Below are 18,091 nucleotides of genomic sequence, written 5' to 3'. Positions count from 1 at the left end.
TTATGGTGTTTCTAAGTTCCTAATGTATCAAAAATTAATTCGGTAACGCTGTTCTTTGATTGTTATTCACGTATCCGAATCATAAAAAAAAATTCCCGATTAGCCTTAATTGATCAACACTACAACCATGAAATACATTTTATGTAAACTGATTCAATATTCTAGAGAATAATATTTGCAGTAACTATGGTTAAACACACGAAGTAGATACACCAATGATGGTTTATTTATTTTCTAACGATAATAGTTTTTATTCATATGTTAATTAGAGATAGCCCAGTCAATTCGAGATATATTTTTTTCAAATTAGTTGTATAGTTGGATTTTCCCCCGAGCACAGGTGTTCATGGTAAACAAATACATGAACGTAATGGTAAATGGGACATTCCGAGGTTTTCCATCATGACTTTCCTGCATATCTTATTATCATATAGTTATGTTCTCTTTGTATCCCAAATAATTGAATGTATCACAATTTGTTCTGCTGATTTACAATTTCGTTTCGCATTTATTATTGACTCAAATTAGGTTTTCAAACTATGATTCTAAATCAAACAATTGTACGAATTGCAATACTTTTTAGGCAAATTTGCTGGAAAGCATGACCCAATACCGAAAGATGAACGACTGACTTATAATTAGCGATCTTATCTTAACTATAAAAGGATGATTTACTCAACATTAGACGATAAAGGCACCATGTACATAAAAGCTACATAAATATTGGAAACTAACGATGGAAAAGCTAAACTAATCCCATTTGTCATAACTTGAATTGTTAGTTTGCTGTTAATAACTTTTTTCAATAAGGTATCTAAATGCAAAACTGATGTGGAATCTGTGATATTTTTTTTTTTCAAATTCACAGGGATATATCGAATCGAAATATGAATGAAAATAAGTATTTTCAATCAATAAAACGTCAGTGATATGTCTAGATGTCGAGTTGAAATCAACAGGAAGACATTTCTTCTTTGCATACAGAAACATTTGATTGAACTATGCTTCTTAAGAAAACGGAACACAATCCGTGTCTATGGAAATTTCAGCAGACTGTTGGAAAACCAGATCATCAGAGGCTAGGAGCGACAAGGAACTCTATCATTTTTTTTTAAATTTAAACTTTAGGGTATTCGTGCGTGGTATAAGAGTGATGGCTAACAAAGTATTATTTTGGATTACTGATAACTATATACGATTATTTCGTTTTTCATTTTTTATTGAAGAAGTAACTATCCATAATGTCTTAAAGTCTAGTCTTTGATTTATCGTGATGAATGGTTGTGTAACGTGTTGAAAAGTCATACGGTTTGATGTTGTGGGTTTCAGAAAATCTTCTGCGATTTCAAATCTAAAAGAAATCTTAAAATCTTTTTAAATACATTTTTGATATACACTATTTGTAACATATGTTATGGCACAGCATGCTTGGATTTTTTTTTTATTTTACAGTTGTTGATAGTTTTATAAGAAGCAAAGATAGGGGTTTGTACAAAGATTACCCGATCCAGTAATGTATGTTCGTTTGTAAAGGTTTTTTGTGAAGGTTAGGAATCCAGTATAGGTACGGTAACTCATATTCTTCTATCCCATTGAATGGAATGCTAAATGTGTCTAAAACTGAAAATGATGATTTTGAAGATTTTCATCTTTTGATTACCAAATGTGAAATTAATACCAAATGTGTGTAAAATACAGGTGTGATAATGAGTCGTTTAATCAATGGAAAGATTATAAAATATTCCAGAATCGAGAAACTGAATATTCTACAGTTTTCGAATATGTTTAGTCTAAAAAAGGAATAGTACTTTTTTGTAAAAGAACTGGATGTATATTTCATTTGAAATGGTCACAGATTCAACATCAGTTCACAGAACAAAATGATACACAAAGAAAAAGCAATTTCCCTGTATACATTGTGTACAGTATTATATGTACAGATACGTTGACATGTGTACATGACAAAAGAGGGGGGCTGCTTGTTTTATGTATTACGATTATTATTAATGAAACCAAGGATTACAGTTGGATCTTTTAATATTGGTATATCGTTGAAGCAGACAAAACCAAGTATTATATTGAACTGCACATCAACTGTTCAAAGAATGAATTATTTATGAGGCAAATACAAGAATATACGAGAAAAACAATTACGTCTTTGCATTGAGAGAGAACCATAGATATAAGCGTGAAATACTTGTAAAATAAGTTTCAAATGACATTTAGACACAACTGTACATTGAAGTGTGGCATCGTTTTCTTTTCAATTACAAATTGGGGGATCCGTTTATGCCCGAATTTGATGATGCGAAATTGCATGTATGTGTGAGGACATGTTCATTCACTGAAACTGCATCGTTTTTGTACATACATGGGCGGTCGTCATTCGCAACAATTGATACCGATATGCTCGTGCATTCTCCTCTCTCATTCAGAACTGCAATAGCTGTACCACACCTCTAATCTACCCCATCCCCTAAAATTAAACTTCTGAAGATCGCATACAATGCATTAGTATTTCTTTTTAATGAAATGCTTGTCAAAATATTTTGGGAAGCCAAATTCATCTCCCCCTAGAAAAAAAGATACGTGTCGATTTTGCTGCAAAAATGTAATTCATCGAGTTTTCTTTGAATTTTCACATTTGATAATCCAGATACTGTGTACTTCACTATCCAATTTCTGATAAGACAAGGAATTTTCCGTTCCACTTTTACACAAGCGTTCTATTTTCATGTTTACTTCTCTATCAAATTATTTCACTTTGATGTTCCGAATGACATTGCTGAACGGCGAACAAACGGTTAATGTATGATGAGAGCACGGTAAATGTTTTGTAAATGTTGAATGCGAGCGGTTAATGAACGGTGACCACTTAAATGTGAATGGTAACACACGGTGAACGCACTGTGAGTGCACGGACAGAAATAAAGTTGAACGCTTCAGGGAATGTAAAAATCTTCGTTTGCGATGTGTTTGCTTGCTCAAAGCGTTCATTTCTGCATCGAAATCCGGACCTCATCTATCATTATCTAGTCATTATAGTTCGAAATGGGGTTGAGTCAGAAATCAAGAAGACAAAATGATTTTTTTAATAAAAAGAACAAAATATATTGTGGAGTAAAGTTTTTTTTTTCTAGTTTTGATAGCAAGTAGGTCTCGAGACTAGCTCAATTTCAAATTACATGCTCAGTCTGATATTGATTTAAAAACAATTTCTTTTGATGAAATTGTGTAAAAAATGAAAAGAATCACTGGCTTGTTATGATATCAACTGCTGTTGTCCTGATATGTGGGTGTGAATTGAGAAATTACCAGATGCTAAAGCAACGGTGTACTCCCATATGCATCAGTGGACACGGACTACATTTCTCCGATGTAATTAGCTTCCTTGACACACCTAGCCTCTCTGTGTGTTTGCTGTCAAACCTCGATGTATCTGAGTATCGAGCGGATATCAAACATATATGTACTTTCAATTAATTCAGCATAAATATTGAAACAATGCGGGCGCGTCCTTTCTACCGACAACTAGTACACCCGAGCACGACACAAAACATCTTAATGCATTACTATTTAGAAGCCGTTAACGTGATAATTGGTTTTTTGTCGATTAAATCTAATATTTATGAAATGGCTAATATATGTTTTCAAGCCCTAGGGCGCATATGACGTCACACATAATGGCGCGTAAACAAGCGAAAGAAAATATGCATATTGCAAGATTTGAATTTCATTGTTTTAAACTCGAAAACTACGCAAACTATTTCATTTAAAACACATTTAAAGTAGCTTTAGGTATAAAAAGAATTAATTTTGCTGAAAAAATGAAAAATGTGATGCGTCCTTTAATGATTGTACGATATTTTCCCAAATTGTCGGCGGTGTGGCGATTTCGGATGCCGGGCGACGAATTGGGGTGTAACATATGACAATACCTACACTATAAAGATGCATGGGATGAATAACAAAGAGTAATTCACTGTTGTATTGCAATGTGATACATATTCTCTAATATTCACAGGGCGATGTAAAAATAGAAAACGATTTCATTAGAAAACACAATGATGATATTTTCTGAGGTTGTTTTACCCTCCAATAAGACTACCTTCGATTCCACTTGTTTTTCACATGTGTGTTAACATGCCTGAAAATGTACCTCATGGTGTAACCTCAGCTATGAACATCGAATAGTTCTTTTGTAGACAATTGGTTATGCCTACACATTACACAGAATTCCGTAATCAGGGGTACAAAAATGAAGAGCGAACAATAAGCGGGATGAGGATTTTTTTAAATATGAAGATCTACAATTGACTAAATGTATTCTAATTGGAGAATTGCAGGTGTGATATAATAAGTTTTACTTTGGTGTGACCGGTCCACTGGAAGATGCTTATTCCTCCTAAGCATTTGTCCCCAACTCTGATATATCCAACTCTTAATTTTGTACTTCTTATAGGAGTTATAAGATCAACTTTATTAGAAATGGGATGATTTCAATTTCTCTATCGAACAGATTCAAAAGAAGTTTTTAAAACTAAAGATGTACGGGTAACATGATATGTATCCACATTTCGATACAGATATGCCCCAATGTTGAAAAGGAACTACCAATTCATACTTTACCTCAAAATATGAAAAGATTGTTGTACTCATCATCAGACTGTTTTGGTTGCACTTTGATCAATGTATTTTGTGCTTTAAGGAAAGGTGGTTCATCAAGAATTCTGCGAACGGAACGATTCGGTGCTAATATTTAAAATATTGGATCCTGTCTCGGATATTCCCAGAGGTCGCAATTGATTTTTCTTAATTTAATATTGTTTATGGGACTTATGATATTGATTACAGTTCATTACTTCATTTTTTTTTATTGATCAATGCTTGGTATCTCCACCTCTTTATCTAATCTGAGCTATCAAGAATCATCACGTAGAGTGATGTCATACAACACCTACACCATTGTGCTTCATGAGATAAATATGCAGTTGTGTTAAGTAGGGCCATAGAAATATTTCAGAGGAAAAAACCATTATAAACAGATCAATGTTTGACAAATTGTGTACACACAACCCCTTTATACAAAAAACAATATGTAAATATAATTAAGTGCATATTGACCTCCCATTTCACCAGACCGACAGTCACTACATCAGCTGTATATCACATGATCTAATATCAAGATCAAATCGTACCGTGTATGTATAAATCGTTCCATTGGAACGATATCCAAATATCAATGCAAGTTGAAGTTAATATAACTTCAAAACATATCAATTTCCTAATTTGAAAAGTGGTGAGAGCAAGTTTTTCGTGACTTGTAATATGTCTAATTTTTGCATTGAATATGCAAGATGTGGCGATTTTTGGATTTACGAAGCTGAACATAGCCTGAAAATCATGTTTTCTGTTGAAGCCCCAACTTGCTCCCCTAACTTTCCTTTTACACTAAAGTTCAAATGTCACATAAATCAAACATATTTCACTCAAAAACCTCGGGGTGTCGTGCCAATGATGAAATATGTATGCACAGAAACCCTGTTTATGCAAATGAGTTCATTGTGAAAGTCACTTTTTACGTGCAGATTAGGGGCGATATCAGGATCACAATATAATATGGATATTGCTTTAGCATGTATGTTATATAAATAAGAATAGAAAATACCTCAACATCAAAGAGAATTAACATAACCCATTTGAGATAAACTTTTACACGATTGCGGTTTATTGTTTGCCAGCAGTGGTAAATAACGAAACAATATTTTGACATTTCCAACCGTAAAAGGAATCTAGATGTGTACGTCATGACCTTCATCATGACGTATTTTTCATTGTGACGTCATGTAATGTGCAAGTGCGGTAAAGTACATTTCTACTGCACTGGTATTTATGAGGAAAGCCTTAACTCAGCCGCGTATTCATTGCATTTCAAGAAAGTAAATTATGAGTGTAGGGGGATCTGAAACAGATTTCGTTTCATTGAAATAGTGACGTTAAAAATCGATAAAGATTTAAATTGATACACTTTATGCAATTACTCTGATTGACATGATCCAATTGTCATGCAAATAATTGACAAGTATAGATACTTATAATACCCGTATATACTTGAACACATCAAATATTGCATTCGGCAATGTTACTATGTTATTGGACTTCAACAATCTGAATCATAAGATAACTTTAGCTCAGTTGATAAACGCTACAATGATGATATACATATATCATGTTGTTGTTTTTTTTTTCAGTACGCAACTGCATGGCATTTGCGCTAAATATCGCTTTAAACACTAAATTTAGATCTGTCAACGACGGTTTTTCCTATGTTCTAACATTGATACAAATGTGTGTATTGATTAGAAGATAGCCAGTTAATTCGAGATAAGAGCAACTCGGAATTTTCCACACTTGTTTTGCATTTGCATGTATACATTTATACAACACAGAAGTTAATGATAAACGAAGAGATCAACTTGATGTCAAATGGGATGAATTCTACATTCTCAACTTTTCACATCTATGTAGCAATGTTCCATTATAAACTGGGTATGATATGCATCTGATTCGATACGCAAGAACAATGTCTACATATGCTCACATTGGTTTATAATTTTGCATTAACCCAAACACTTTTCACTACTATAATTCAAATTCAAAGAGATGTACTGGTTGCATTACATTATATGCAAACTTGCTTTAACATATCATTCGATGTTGGAAAGGGAGTGTCGATTTATATGTATAAACTTTATATCATACTGTAAAATAATGTATTTAACTTCACACTATTTCGATAGTATTTTCACCAATGCTTTTCCGACAGGGGACTTATCAAATATTCGAAAAATGAATATTTATTTTGACAGAATTACACACATCCAGGCTCTGCTTGATCAACATTTAAATTGTAGTTGTTTACAAATGTATAATTCTTTGGCATAGACAGATATATATATTTAAAAAGGTATCAATAAGTTACTCCATTTCACCATGGATATGATTCTTTACTATGCTAATTAGTAATGCTTTTATTGTACATTGTTTACATGGTTTCTTGTTCCAGTGATAATACTCAAAACCAACCTGTGCTATTACCAGAGTCCGTGGTTACCCTTCTCATGATTTTGTGCTTCATATAGAATATATAATATCCATCATTGTTTATTATTCACAGTTTGGTATATTGCCCTCTTCATCTAAACTAACTGATCACAAAGTATGACTTTTTGAGATACCGAATACAAGATATATTTGTGATGGCGCATACGACAGTACCTACACTATAAATATTCATGAGATTATTAATTAGTGTATTACAAGTGAGTGATGTTGTATTGTATGAGGATCTGAAAAAAACATCATCAACAGGGTGATATATTTTCATATTCATATACTTTTCGTACAATTCCTCTCATTTACATTATTCACAGGTACAAATGATCGGCATTTTATATACTTACAATACCTGTAGACTCGTCAGTGCATCAAATATTCCGATCGGTAACGTTGATATTTTATTCCATCCCAGGTACCTGAATCATAAATATTTTCCAATTAAGCTTAGTTGATAAACGTTGCAAAGGTGAAATATATAATTCCGTAAATTCAAAATACAAGATAATGGCATTTACAATAGATATGGCTTTAAAGACGAGAATTAGATCCATCAACAACGGTTTATCTATTTTCTAACAAAACTGTTCAATCATGATTATGTTAGAAATTATCCAATCAAATCAAAACAAGAACACCGAAGCATTTCCCACATTTTTCTTTTATATCTAGATCTTTTTTTTTACAGAACAGAAACGTTAAAGGTATACGAACGCATCAACTGTATGACAAGTAGGATATCTGTAGTTATATATCCTAAGCTTCTTATATCTGTGTAGCGATAATCCATTATCATCTGGTTATCATATCTATGTCTCTCAACTACAGCTCCCAACTGATTCAATGTAAAACTACATTTTCTGCTTATGATCAATTAGTTTTCTAAGTACACACTGATTCACAATAAAGTTTCCAAACTAAGCTGTTGGATGAAAAGGATGTACAGAATTTATATGAACATGTGCTTAAAATATGTCCCCATGTTGGAAATGCTTATATTGACTAATATTTTTATCTCAAACTGTGAAAGGATGGTAATACTCAACATTATACTATTTTGATAGCATTTTCATCGTTGCATTTTGTGCTTTGGGTCATTTTGACAGAACGCATGTCTCCAATTCTTGATCAACACGTGATTAGATTTGAAAAAATGTTTGTTGCAGTTTATAATTTAAATGTCAAATGAAATTGTACATACAATTTCATCACAAAAAAGAACGGCATAATCTGACTATGTATCAAATGTAAAACTTATATGGCACCAATTTTGATGCACCAGATGCGCATTTCGACAAATAATGTATCTTCAGTGATGCCAAACCGAAATGTACGAAATAACAATGAATTTTTAGAGTTATTATAAGGAAAACAGTATGCCAAAAAAGTGAAGTCAAATTCGTCTAAGAATAAGAGCTATGCGTGAGGTAGATACTTCTTTATTTTGAAATGAATTTCTAAACTTGACAACAGCAATTAAATATGCATCCGTATTTTGAAGCAAGTAACAAAGTACTTAGCTATTGGACTGTAGAGACCCTCGGGGACTAACAGTCCACCAACAGAGGGTTCGACCCAGGGACCATAAAATACAATTCAGGAAGCGCGTTTATTTTGTCTATATATGTAATTCATTAAAAATGCATCACACTAGTTTAATATCTTGATTGGAAATTATCCAGTCAACTGGAAATAGGAACATCACAGCAGTTCCCACATTTGTTTATATTTCTATATGTTTTATTTACAGAACGGATATGTTAATTGTATACGAACATATCAACTTAATGACAACTTTTGCATTGACAGATAACTATTTAATTTTTAGTTGCTGATAATTCTTTTGTATAGGCAGGTGAACATTTGATTTGTTGATGTTTATAATTCGTTTGCATAGGTAGAGAAATATCCAATTTGGAGTTGTTTATAATTATTTTGATAGGCGGGGTACATATTTTCAACCAGACATCAAGATGTTACTTGATTTCACCAAGTAGATGAGTATCTACGATGATGATTATGCTTTATTTGACGTGGTTTTCTGCTTCAATGATGATATCAAAACCAACCTGTGATTTTACCAGAGGTCCATGCCAACCCTTTTTTGAGTTTGTATTTGATGTGAAATTGATAACATTCATCACTGTTTATTAACTTCACTTGTTCATTGATCACCATTCGATATATTTACCTCTTTATTTCGGATAACTTATCACAGACCATGCCTTATCGAGATACCAGATGCAAGGTGAAGATAACTAACACTGATCAATCTCATAACTCCTACAAGCAATACAAAATCAATGGAACATACGACATTACCTGCACTCTAATTATTCATGAGATGATAATTAATTATTCTACTACAAGTGAATGATGCTGTGTTTTTTGAGAATCTGAAAGAAAGTGTGTTTCATTGACAGTGCGACATTTTTAAATTCATACACTTCTCGTACAATTCCTTTCATTGACATTATTCAATTGTACAAATAATCGGCGCTTTTATAGATATGTCTGTAGTGCATCAAATATTCCATTCGGGAAAGTTGTTAACTTAATGAAACTCAGGTATCTGAATCATACATATGTCTTGATTAGGATTAGTTCATCAATGCTATAATGCTGGAATATATCATTTTGTAAACTCAAAATGCAAGAGAATTATATTTACAATGAGCATGGTTTTAAGAATGAGAATGCGATCCATCAACAACAGTTAATTTATTTTCTATTAAAAATTTCCATTGATAATTATGTTGATTACAAATTATCCAGTCAAAACAAAATTAGAACACCTTAGAATTTCCCACACTTGTTTTATATCAGGATCGTTTTCTTTACTGATTGGAGATGTTAACATGGGTGTGCGAACACATCAACTTAATGACAACTGGGATAATTACATGTTCTCCTTCATCACCTTCCTATAGCGATATTCCATCATCACCTGGTTATCATATCAAAGTCTCCCAATTGATTCATTTCAAAACTGCATTTTCTGCCTATGATCAATTTGGTTTTTAATTTCACACTGATTCAAAACAAGTTTTAACACTGAAAATTTAGATGAAGAGGGTGTTATCTTCACAAGATTGTGTATGTAAATGTTCTTATTATTGTGTCCACATGTCAAAAAGGCTTAATTTACCGACTTTATCTCAAATAATCAAATTATGTACTTAACTTAAAAGTATGTTGATAGTATTTCCACCAATGTATCTTGTGTTTGTATGAAAGAGGCCTATCAAATATTCTCAGAATAAGTATTTATGTTGATAGAATACTGTATCCAGTCTCTACTTGATGAACATTTTGTTTGTAGTTGTTTTTAATTATTTTGCATAGGCAGATTAACCTTTACTTTGTCGTTGTTTTAATGCTTTTCAATCAGCAGATATACATTTCATTTGTAGTTGTAACAGATACATATTTAATTCTTAGTTCCTTATGATTCGTGTGCATTGGCAGATACATATTTAAATTAAAGCTGTTTATAATTATTTTGCATTGGCAGATAAATATTTGATTTGCAATTGTGTATAACTGTTTTTCATTGGCAGATGAATATTTGATTTATAGTTGTTAATAATTCCTTTGCATCGGCAGATTAATATTAAATGTATAGTTGTTAATGTTTATTTTGTATAGGGAACTGTGGATTTTTAAAGCAATATCAATATGTTACTCAATTTCACCAAGAAGATGATTATTTACGATACTAATAATAAAGTGTTTTATATTACATGACTTCCTGTTCCAGTATTGATAATCAAAACCAACCTGTGGTATTACCAGAGGTCCGTGTTTACCCTTCTCTTGATTTTGTATTTGATATGGAACTTATCAAATCCATCACTGTTTATTGTTTTCACTTGTTTGTTATTCGCAGTATAATATCTTGATCTCCTCATCAAAGCTATGTTATTACACAGTTCAACTCGTCAAGATATCAGATTTATTACCAATGACGCATACACAGGCATGCTTGCCACATATGATTTTCATATGTGGATCATATGAATAGCTTCATATGAGAATCATAAAAAAGGACATCATGTGTGAATTATATGATGTGTTTCATATGATTTACATATGATTCACATATGTATATCATATGGAAGGGATTTCATATTATGCACATATGAAGGTTTTGTGGGCATGTTGTGCTAACATGTTATATGAGAATCATATGTAAGGAAACTCATATGTAAATCATATGAGACATATATGTGTACTTTACATTAATTTGTAATATGTAGATGCTGGGAATCAAGTACTTATATTCATTCTACAACTACTTATTGATTAAATATCAATGCAAAGTACAAAAAAATTATTACTCAATATTCTCTAAAATATCTCAATCTTATAGATATGGACCAGCTTCAGCGATGAACAGAAATAAAAGATTTGACAGTGCATATTTACATAACTTTTGAAATAGGAATGAAAGATTCACATTTGTAAAAAGTGAAATTTTCACCAAAAAGAAGACAAAGCAAGATTAGCACTTGTCGATACGAAAATGTTGTGATAAATTTCAGTTTCTTTCATACACATATAAAAACATATATTTAGAAGTAACAAGTAAATCAATAACTGTACATGCTTTCAAAGAAGAAATACACAACTATACAACAAACAATAACCTGATTTTATAAAATCTTAATTTAAATAGTTATGATAAATATTTCCCAATTCTTCTCTCCTCCTTTTCCTCCAATTTCTCCCACTTGTCCAGTCTACCATCCTTATTGACGGTGTCCACAAACTTATGGAACTCAGTCCAGAAAGCAAAGCCACTTGTTCCTCCATTACGGAACAATTTCTGTGATGCGCAGAAAAATCTCTATGGAAATTAGAAATAAACATATACAAGTATTGTTTCAGGTATTATGTATGCCTTTAAGTGAATCAATGCTAAAGTGAGATGATTTCCTTCTAAGGGAATGCTATTGTCTCAAGCTACAATCTGGAGTTCGCTCATAGCTCTTTCCAGAATGGGAGAGGATGGTACATTTTGACATTTTTGGCCGCGACATGTGACAACGGGTAAATGCATGCCAATTTCATTTCTTTCTTTTTTTTAAATAAATAAACTTCAGATTGTAGTACAATGTAGTCTCATTGCAATTAAAATGAAAGTGTTTAGAATTTTTAAAAGTCTACTTGAATTTCTGATTTTACATGAGACAAAAATTTGATTCCCATGCAGGCAAGAGAAAGAAAATTAAATATTTCTTTCACATATCAAATTTATGAATCTATAAAATATTGCAAGGCAAATGTGGTATAAACGAAATATTTATCTTAATATATAGAGCATTTTGAAAATTACTGTATAACTAATGTGGTTGAAAATGGTAAAATAAACAATATTGCATGAAATTAATTACAAGCAATAAGGTCAAGCGTTCCCTCTCTATGTCCACAAGTGGAATTGCTGGTGGCAAAAAACACTTCCACAGGTAGTTGTGGAGGGACTTTCAAGAACGTCCCTCCACATCAATCTCCTTGTTGCCCATTGACTACAAAAAGGAATAGTGACTTCAAGCATATGTATACTTTTAACTAGATATTTCAAATAACATAATGTACAATTATTCAGATATCAAACTATTTCAATGAATTATGTGTATTTAATAGTTCACCTCACTGAAAAAAAGTTTCATTTACATGAAAACGTTTAACATTGTTTTACGTCTTAATTTGTAATGAAATACATTTACATTAAATCAAGACATCACGTTTTACTACACATGGTTTCTTAATTACCTTTGCTCTTGTCTGGTTCCTGTAATAAGTAAATTTTGTCGAGCCAAAGCTCGACAAAACCCTCAGGACATGACTTATTTCTGCCCAACCTGCTTTACTGGCAAAGTCCTTCAGCATTCCCTAAAAAAATGTTATCATACAGTTAGAAAATTCGTACCTGTTTTTGAAATAAAAACAACATATGGGGTTAATTTGTCAATGTCTTTGCCTCTCAGTGCAGCCATAACAATATGATATAGCTTCATTAACCTTTGTAAAATTTGGCTGATGCAGTTTGGTTGCATCAGTTCTTAGACGTATGTTCTTGCCAAATAAGTTATCATTTCAAAACTTTTATTGGGATGTAAATATGAGTTGGTCACATGATCAAAATCCCATAAAGGGCATTATGATGTATTGCATCATTTATCAACACGCATTTACATCCGAATAATGTTTCAGTATGGAAATAATATTTAAATGATTTATTAATTTAAACATCAAAGGTATAAAATAAATGTTTGAACACGTTGTATGACCACTTATGATCTTGGCTTTGCACCTCTTGAGAAGAAGAGTTTTAAGTATTTTTCAGTTATATTCCTATATAAAACTTTATTTGTCTATTGTGACGCTGCCTTAGCCCCAGGAATCATGATTTAAACAACTTGAATCTACACTAATGTATTGAAGCTTTCACAGAAGTTTGATCTTTTCTGGTCCAGTGGTTTTTGAGTAGATGTTTTGAAAAATGCAATTCAATTTTCTTTAATTCTACAAAAATCAACCCTTGCAAGAGGTTGTGGTCCTTCATTTGAAGAAACTGAAATCCACTTCACACAAGGATGCTTGTTGGCAAGTTTTGTTAAATAATGGTTAGTGGTTCTTAAAAAGAAGTGAAAAATGTTTACAGACGTACGGACAAACAGACAGATGGATGCCAGACACCCTTCGAACAGAAAAACTCTTTGCCTCAGGTGAACTGATGATTGGAATTGGAAATGTTGCCTCTTACAGCAAGAAATGTACTTTTCACTATGGAAACAAAAACAATATGTCCCAATTTAAGGTACTCATTCTTAATTTTGTTAGCAAGGTAAACACCTTTGCACCTCTTTTGAAGTATTTAACCAGTTAACAATTTTCACTGTTCATCAGAATTATATCAACTAACAAACCTGTATTTCTTGATCTTGGAAACTGATCCACGGAAATACGCTGAATTTGGCTTTTAGGAAGTTTACATACTCCTTCTGTGGAAATACAATTAATTAATTAATTTACAGTGTATATAGAATAAAACAGGTATATGATGGCTTTAAATAAGAGGCCCATGAACCACAATGCTCAACTGTTGCATTGTGTTGCACCACCTTAGAACCCAGGGGCCATAATTTGAACACCATTGAATCTACACTTCCTGACAATTAATGCTTCCATGTAAATATGATAAATGACGGCTTTGCTGTTCTTGATAATTAGCTTTCAAAATCCTTTCCAATAAATTCCATTGTCAAACTCTTATCATCTATTGTGGCCCCCACCCTGTCGTTGGGGTTCAAGATTTCAACAAACTTCATTGAATTTACGCCAGTTGTGGAGGCTTTCACATAAAGATAAGTTTTCATGGTTTTGCAGCTCTTGAGGAGAGAAGTTTTAAACATTCTCCCTGTATTTTGCTAATTAAAACTTAAATTACATATTGTGGCCGCACCCTACCTCAGGGGGCCATGATTTGATCAATTTACAAGCTAAACTATGTCATAAACTTTTCACATAATACTTTCATCTGTTCTGGGTCAGTGTTCTTAATTAGAAGATTTATACAGTTTTTTTTCCAATATATTTTGATGTAAAAAATCACAAGTCCCTAATGTGGCCCAATAAAAACCCCAGGGACCATAATTTGAACACTTTACAAACTACATTACTTCAGAGAGCTTGCATATCTGAGTTTCATCTTTTCTGGTTCAGTGGATCTTGAAAAGAAGATTTTAAAAAAATCCAATATATTTCAATATGAAACTTTGATCTATTGTGACCCCATATACGACCCACAGGGGCCATGACAGCTAGACAGATGGACGGACGGGTGATCAGAAAAGCTCACTTAATGTTTCAGTTCAGGTGAGCTATAAATATGTAACTGGCCTGCAGTTATACTAGCATAAGACAAGTACAATGTTATTGGCTTTGTAAATAAATGATTCATGAATACTTTTACTAAAATTAAAAGTTTCCATCATAGGTTTTAGTTAATTTAATTCACTTTCTGTTGGAATATAAAATGGATCATATCAACTGTTAATCTTATATGACTTTTATTACAAATGATATATACCAATAGCAAGGTGTAATTTCACCATACCTCAATAGTTGACCCTTCTACTGACACCTTGGTCATTGAGAGTGCTGCTTTGTTCTTAATTCTTTGGATCTATCCTCTCAATTTGTTAACCTCCTCTGTCAGCTTTTTCTGTTCTTTCAGTTAAAAGAACATTAAATATTCCTTATTTATGAAGGTTTTGATTTTGGTCAAGCTGTGCATTCAATTCTTATTCTAAGAGAAATATGTATTAAACAAACAAGCATCAATTATCTTATAATCACTTATTTATTTATTTTTTCCCCCAGAAAACATTAATATTTAGAAATAAAAAAATTACTGAAAAATGAAATATTACTTTTGAATAAATTGATACTTATGAATAAGTTAATCATTACAATAATTAAAAAAGAAAGAAATTAAGATCCTTACAAATTTCTGACAACACTGCCATAATTTTATCCTGTGGAGGGATGTCAACAGTGGGAGGAGCAGGGGGTGATTCAGGAACTACTCGAGCTTGTGGAGCATCTGACAGATTTAAGAGAGCTCCCACTTGTGAGTTTTTGAATAGGTCATCTTGAGAGTCCTGTGAATAAATGTCAAATGCACCTTAATGACTGAATGTAAATTAAAAGTTAATGAATTGTTTATTTATGATTCCTGTTTGTTTATGATAAAACCAAAATATCAGACAGTTCTTATATCCATTCCTCATTTTTGTTTGAGTTACTGCCCTTAGACATTGAGTAAACACGCATAGATACTCGTATTGCATTAAAATCTTAACATTGTATTTATAGATATGGGTCAGTGTATTGAATATAAACAAATTTAGCGATACTTACTGCCAAGTAGTCTCTCTCCAACTTTCCGAACCTTTATGTTTTGATCGTCTGCTAGAGCGTGCTAAAATATGCTTGCCTACCTGTTCGCTTGCACCGATGCCAAGTAATGTAAACAGTATGCAAAGCGTTTTCTGAACATCGATTTTGACACTGACAGTTAGCGCGATGGCTTTTCGCTGAAACGTCTGTGATGTGTTATTTGACAAAATAAATCATTTAAATCGACACAATATTACAAGAACACACCTATTAAATGACAGCTTCAACAGCCTGATGAACACCTGTTGTGACAAGGAGGAAAATCTCGACAATACGACGAAGTTTAGTTCGTTTTAAGAATACGCAGACATTTTAGATAACAGTTTCGCAACGTTAATTAACGATGACGATTCGGATACCGATGGGGAGACTGAACCCGTCTCGGAGACAGAGGATTATGATCTCTTGGTATTGTACTTTGAAATTCTGTATCATTATTTAGAAATTTTATTAATTTACAAAAAGTTGTTGAGTGTAAACTTTAGACCGTTTAGTTTCATGTTTACAAAGGGTAGGAAAATATTGACACTTTGTTTTTAGAATGAAGGCTTCAGCAGTGACTCTGAGAGCCAAACATACAAGGACCAAACAAATGACAGCAAGTGGTATCCATTTCCAGACAAGCAGAGTCTTCTTTTATATGGATTGCTTCATAGTACAACACATCATATTGTAAGTAAAATGTGAAAATTATATTATAATCCAAATTAAAAAAACAAAAAACAAAACTAAACAAGAATTTTCACATTCATTACAAACAAATTGAATCGAATTATACTTGTTTAGAACAACTGACCACAAATATTTCCCTTATCATCAATTCTGAAAATGCATTTTGTGTGTGTGTGTGTGTGTGGGAGGTATGATTGTATGACATTTGAATTAATTAAATAATTAATTATTGGTTTCAGCAATGTGCTTTGATACATGACCAAGTCAGTATTTCTTATATTGATACTGAAATTTGCATCAGTGATATTCCCCAACTCTACTTGTTTTTGAACAGTAATAATAATGTATAACCAACGATAGTATCTTAAAGTGTCATTCCTGTCAATTCCATTTTGTTTTCTTTAAAAGAGTTTGGAAGTGACGAAGTATGTGTGGTTCATTTTAAAAGAAGTTGGTGTTCTCAATGTACCATCTTTAAATCATATCAGAAACATGAAATTTGGGGACTTGGATGTAAACAGCTTGATAGCTAAGATAAGGTTCATCATTCATTTGGTATGAGTAAAAATGCAAAGGCGGACCCAGAAATTTGTGTCGGAGGAAGGGGTCTAGCACTTGATCTTTTAGGTATGTTTCACAATCTCCACCCCCACCCGATTTACGCCTTTTGCTTGTGCACATATTAACATTAAACTTACTTCTTGTTTCCCACATTCTAGTCATTGTTATGGACATATTCACATCCGATTTTCAGTGATAAAAAGAGCTGGTTTAAAGGTTACTCGCAATAGGTGGAGGGGGCTGGGGGTGCATAGGCCCCCAGAAGTTCTGCAGTAAAAAAAAATTATGTTACATATACTCTTTAAGAATTTTTAAATCATACTTGTATCTGACGAAAATAAAATATCGTAAATATATACACATGTATCAGTGTTTCGTCCCATTTATCCTGATATACTAGTGTTGATAAATTTGAATAATGTAATTGCATATAAGTATCCACCTTTCATATCATTTTCACTAAACGTCACGTTGAAATTGAATAAATTAATTTTTGTTCTGCTAAAGCGGGTGGGTGGTGTCTGGACACTCCCACCCTCACCCCCATGGATCTACCCTTCAAATGCATACTCATCACACTTGTATTCATGGTGATCCAATCAGTGTTTTGTTGTTGGATATGGAATTCATTTTAAGAGTAGCTAAGGACAGATTCAGATTTTTTTTCAGATTGCAGTTATAAAAAGTGTTCATGATTATAAAACATTTGTTTTGTTTTAGTTTTTTTTTTCATTGTGAAATATATATTTATTGCTTTAATTCAACTGATATATTA

The 18,091-nt window shown here is 32.5% G+C and overlaps 1 protein-coding gene and 1 pseudogene across 1 annotated transcript in view; both read right to left on the bottom strand.

Moving 5' to 3' along the window:
- LOC125665416 (leucine-rich repeat-containing protein 15-like) overlaps positions 1-18,091 on the bottom strand; it is a 996,853-nt gene that overhangs the window by 354,327 nt on the left and 624,435 nt on the right. The gene's annotated exons all lie outside the window — the stretch shown is intronic.
- Positions 11,061-15,474, bottom strand: LOC130050777 (uncharacterized; annotated as a pseudogene).

Source organism: Ostrea edulis, chromosome 10 (genome assembly GCF_947568905.1).
Source record: "Ostrea edulis chromosome 10, xbOstEdul1.1, whole genome shotgun sequence".
NCBI classification, from domain to species: domain Eukaryota; kingdom Metazoa; phylum Mollusca; class Bivalvia; order Ostreida; family Ostreidae; genus Ostrea; species Ostrea edulis.
The sequence above is the reverse complement of the archived record's forward strand: the minus strand, read 5'-3'. Positions and strand labels throughout refer to the sequence as shown.